We start from the raw sequence: 6000 nt of genomic DNA on the forward strand, positions 1-6000 counted from the left end.
AGGAGAAAATATAGGCTGGTACAGTTGACCCTGGTTTCAGATACTGAGCTCAGGGAGGTAGACTTGGTAGGCCATAAATTTTTTCTTCCAATTGTAGTCCCATTGCATTGAAAACTTTTCTCTACGAGCCCTTTTTGTTCAAATTATCAGGTAAACTTTCTAGTTATGGAAGTCATTTCTAGTTATTTCAACCTTCAAACGTCAAGCAACACACTTATATTCTGTTAAGCTGAACACCAAGAAAAGTTGTCGGTTTTCACATTTACTGTAATGGAATGTTCTTTGCAATGCTTTAGCTATGACCACTTAAATGTCAACATTGTTAACAATACTGTCTCTATATTAGATATCTACAGGAAAGCTCTTTTAGTTGGAAGACTTTGCATGTTATAATGCTTCCTATATTTGAATGTATTATTAATAAGAGGTAGCTAGCTTCCGAAGTACATGTGCTTCTGGCCTCAGAAAGATATTTCCATTATTTTCATCATCTCAGTTTAAATTCACCTTTGTATTTAAAAACCATATGATTAATTAGGAAAATCAGTGAACATATCCAAAAAGAATTTTAGGATTTTAGCATTTAAAACCTCTTTCCTCTTCCTATTACACTGTTGGTGGGAGTGCAAGCTGGTGCAGACACTCTGGAAAACAGTATGGAGGTTCCTCAAAAAGTTGAAAATAGAGCTACCCTATGACCCAGCAATTACACTACCAGGTATTTACCCTAAAGATAGTAGTGATCTGAAGGGACATGTGCACCCAAATGTTTATAGCAGCAATGTCCACAATAGCCAAACTATGGAAGGAACCTAGATGTCCATCAACAGATGAACAGATAAAGAAGACGTGGTACATATACACAATGGAATGTTACTCAGTCATCAAGAAAAAAAAAGAAAGAAATCTTGCCATTTGCAATGATGTGGATAGAACTAGAGGGTCTTATGCTAAGTGAAATAAATCTACCAGAGAAAGACAGTTATCATATGATCTCACTGATAAGTGGAATTTGAGAAACAAGGCAGAAGATCATAGGGGAAGGGAAGGAAAAAATGACGAAATTGGAGAGGGAGACAAACAGTAAGAGATTCTTAATCATAGGAAACAAACTGAGGGTTGCTGGAAGGGAGAGGGGTGGGGGGATGGGGGTAACAGGGTGATGGACATTAAGGAGAGCACCTGATGTAATGAGCAGTGGGTACTATATAGAAGACTGATGAATTGGAACACTACCTCTGAAACTAATAATACACTATATGTTAATTAATTGAATTTAAATGTAAAAAAGTAAAATATTTTCCTTAATCTTGGAATTGATTTTAAAGATTTATTTAGTTATGTTAGAGGGAAAGAGAGAGAGAGGATGAGCGGGAGGGGCAGAGGAACAGGAAGAGAGAATCTCAAGCAGACTCCACATAGAGTGCAGAGCCCTCTGTGGGGACTCCACCTCATGACCCCAAGATCACCATCTGAGTGGAAACCAAAAATTGGAGACTTAACGGACTCCACCACCCAAGTGCCCTGATCTTGGAATTGATTTTAATAAAAACACAACTTGAGACAATTGTCTGTATTAAAAATATTCAGCCCTTTCCAATTGTTTTGTCAATTTAGTAAGGGATCAGGATTTTTCCTTCCCTGGCAAAAATGGAGCTCTGGGTTTGTGGCTTTCCCCTCTATGATCCTGTTACATCTCTTCCTTATGGTATCTACTTTAGAAAGTTATATGTGAAGATTTGGGGGCCATGCATCTATGTGTTGGAAGACAATTGAGAATACGGGCTCCTTGCTCCCTTCAGGTTTACAGAAATCACTCACAGTTGAGCTCCCGCAGTCATCTCCATTAGTCTTCCTCATTTCCTTTCAGTTCTTCCTCCAGATAGATTCTCAGATCACTGCGGAGAGTACTTCCTCTGGGTTGGGGTGTTCCCCTTTCGGATGTCCCAAACCTACCTGACATTAGGCAGTTTTTCTGAGCCTAATTATTGAATTTCTTAAAAAAAACAACAGAACAAAAAACCTTCTACCCTTCTTTTGTCATCAAGTTGGAAGAAAGGTCCAAGGGAAATTTTTTAGTGCTCTCAGAGTTACGTGAGTCTTTAAAATTATGACTTTAAAATTTAAAGTTATGTGCCTTCTCTGATAGCAGGAAGTTCATATTTATAGTTTCTGGTATTACTATTACCCCAATAGCATATTATAATAAAAATTTGCACACCTAAAACCTAATATATTTCAGTTGCTCAGGCATTAAGTCAGAATAGGATTTCTTACTAACACTCATACAAGCATACACACCCAGTAGCAACTAACCCAAGTTTTAGAACTCAGTAAGGATTGATTTCCCAAATAAAAGTAATCAGTGGTTGCTGATTTTCTTTCTTTTTACATACTTGGACAGACTTTAAGATACATAATTAAAATAGAAACCTCTTGTTATTTAAAGTTTACATATAACAAAAACCCTATATTTCTACTATCTATGTATCTATTTCTTCATATCTATATGTACATTTATTTGTGGCTCTACTTTTATATCTATATATAGATAGATGTGTGTTGTGTTATATACACACATATTTAATTTATTAGCACTGATTTTATCCTACTAGTCTTCCCAATGTTCAGGCAACAACATATTTTAAGGATTAATTATGATTTCTTAATATGAAAACCAAAAATTCAACAAATTTAGAATTAAGAGTTACATCTAGGGTCTTCATTGATGTCTCTTATCTAATTATGGTAAAATGTAAATTGCAAGATAACGACTGAGTATTTCATTCTGGCATGTTTCATATTGCCTCAAGAGTATGTGTACCGAGTGGGTGTAAGTAAGTTGATGAGCAAGTGCCAAGAATTAGGCAATAGCTTTTCCAGGCGCTATTGTATAGCATCCGCTCAGTTACAAAACTCTCTTTCCTCGAGGTGAAGACGCACGGGTAGCCCGGTCAGGATAAATTTCTGCAGCAGCAGCCGCAGCCAGACCCAGGCAGCAGGACCCTCTGCAGAAAGAGCTTCGCTCTTTCATTAGAATTGCTTTGGAGCTCATCCAGAAATGAATACAAGTGATCAATACTGCCCTAAACAGTTATCTCTAACAATAACATTGTAAGAAGTTTTCAATCTAAAAATGACAGAGAAGATATCTGCATTCTTATTCTCCAAAAACATTCTCATTTGCTACTGGCCTCAACAGTGAAGAAACAAAAATTGATCAGCACATCACTGTATACTGGGGCAGCCAGCCCTCAAAAGAAGTTGCTAAATTCAGTACCGAATTAAATTTATAGAATTGTTTTTCTGAAGTACATGCTCGATCACTTGGGATTGCACCCATGTGAGATCAGTCTTGTGATTTAAGTCCTTTACTTTCACTTTAACTTGAGAACCTCTGCAGGAATTTTTGCTGGCCCCAAAAGGTTTGTGACTTTTCAGCACGGTGCTATAGAATGTCTCCTTTTCCACCTGTAATAATTACTGTTATTTTCAAGCTATTGTAAATTGAGCACAGCATCATTTATTCGAGAAAGCTCTCCTGGCTTGTGTCACTTTAGCCCATTGTTCTCTCTGGCAGGTAAGACTAATCCTAGAGCTTTTTAACTTCAAGCCTAAAAGAGGAAAACAGCACAGCCCTCCATAGCCAAGACACAAATGAATATAGTTGATCTAACTCAAAGGCAACCCATGTTACCTTTAGTATAATCCAGGTCGCGAATGCTACCTCGTGTCCTTGGGTTTCCCTTCTATTTAGAGTAACTTCTAATTTCACACACTAACACTGTGCCAAAATCCAGCCTGTGATGGGACCCTCTGACAGAATCGGGGGAAAGTTGTAATTATTGCTTAGTTAGGTGCCTGCTCCATTAAATGGACATGAGTCACTTTTGTCCTTTTCTTCCTTTTTTGTCACAAGGCTCCTGTCCTTTAGAATCCTTTTCTCTGTGTAAAGGGCAAAGTCTCTCTAGACTGTTCCTACAGTGCCCTCAATCCAATAGGTTACAAAGGTACTAGCATCAAGAACAACAACAGCAACAGGTGGTACCCTTGGGAAAATCCATTTCTTCTGAGGTTGTCCCTGTTCCGATGAATGAAGACTTCTTTGAGGTTACAAATATGTTTAGCACCATCTCCATACAAATGATTACAGGTTGTTTTATTCAGAGTCCAAGGAGAAAGCCCTCCTTTCCTGGATATGCATGAGGTGATGAATACACTCTTTGGGAACAAGGAAGCTTTATTTAAAAGACCCTTTGTATTCTGCTGAGAACCCTAATGAGCTATCCAGGGTGGGTGCATCAGTGTGGGAGCAATCAGAGAAGGCCCCTACTCTCTCTGTTCATTAGCCTTGCTCTCCTTTGTTGTTGACTCACAGTACTCATCATTCCCCTGACTGTATAGAAGGGCAAAAGTGATTTCAGAAAGAGACACAGAAATATCAATCTGAAAAGCTTGAGGGACATGTTTGTTAAGTTCCTCATGTTAATGATCTTCCCGCCACTGGTGAAACTACTTAGATACAGTTGGTCAGAATGGAAATATACAAATAACATGAAGGCTTAAGAGAGTTATCTAGATAACTTGGGCCCCCATGCTTATTTCAAGAGTTTGCATTGTTCAGATAATGCCTCAGTCCTTCATTCCATGTAACATTTGTAGGTCTGGACTTCATGGGAATGTTTTGTTATCCTAATCTTCGTGGCCTTAAATTCACACTGCAGTTTGCTTACTTGAGACATAATTTATGATCACACATCTATAAATTCACAATATTTTAGTAACGCAGAGCCTGTGGAGGAAAAAAAACAACACAAATCAATTTCCTGATAAAGGTATTGTAATAAGTTTCTTGCTCAACATATGCAGCTATTTAAGTTCAGATGTGAGATTTTTTTTTCCACATAATTTTTGTTGATTATTGCCTTGAATCTTCATTTGCCTAAACTAATAAGAACCTAAACTAGACACTGGCACCATACTGAGAAATAGTACTAATCTACAGAGATCCAAGAAGTATGTCTCTTAGGCCACATGAGTACAGATAATGTATTTTGTGGAGTGTCATTTGTTCCAAAATATCATGGAACACCTCTTGGTCAAGCTGATTCTAAGAAAAAGAAGGAAGCCTGTCATACCGTTTCATTCCGCTGGTAGCTGCAGATGTAGACAATTCCAGGCAGAGAGTATCCTCAGTCCTTGAACATAATTTTACTCTTGGAACTGAGAAGCTCAGTGACTTTGTATGACAATCGACCATGCCTTCATTTTTTTGCTCATCCTGCCTATATGATATTTTTCCTTTTAAGTGATAGGCTGGAAACTTGTGGCAGAGAGTATAAATGAGTTAGAAAAGTTGTGTACAGGTATACCCCAAAACTCAGAGCACAATTCTCATACTTCTTGAAAAGGAAAACTACAATTCTTATCTCAGAATGAGTCAATCAGTGTTAATTGCAGGATGTTTTAGAATACACACTTACCACCTGTACTTTCTGAGGCCAGAAGACAAAAGCATGTTTCCTTCAGCCCATTAGCAACCCCTCAGATTTTGGTGCTCCGTTCTGTTTGTTTTTAAATGAACCCACCAAGAGTGAGGGTAGAATGCCACCACCTGAACACAGAGCAGTTTGCCTGGGGTTCATACGCAGGAGGCTATTTTGAAAGATCAGATATTACAGGCAGCTGCCACCTTCTGTAGTAGTCAGTCGTAACCATGTGTCCCCTGTATAAAATTGGAGCTGGTGATTTCCACCGCTATACTTAAAAAGGCAGCTCCCAGAGCAAAGAAAGGAAAACAGTGTGCACAATAGAAGCCATACCAAAACAGGCCAGGAAAGTCAACTCCTGTTGTGTATTCCTGTGCTTGTGACCAAGGTGCTAATTACACTAAGGACAAGAATTAACAGGGAGAAAAATAGAAGATTCAGAGCACTGAGTGACACCTAATTGTATTTACCCAGATAAAAAGAGACTAGAAGGGGAGAAGAAAAGAAACAA

This window comes from Mustela putorius, unplaced genomic scaffold, assembly GCF_011764305.1.
Source record: "Mustela putorius furo isolate JIRA1106 unplaced genomic scaffold, ASM1176430v1.1 tig00537350_pilon_pilon_pilon, whole genome shotgun sequence".
Classification (NCBI taxonomy): Eukaryota; Metazoa; Chordata; class Mammalia; order Carnivora; family Mustelidae; genus Mustela; species Mustela putorius.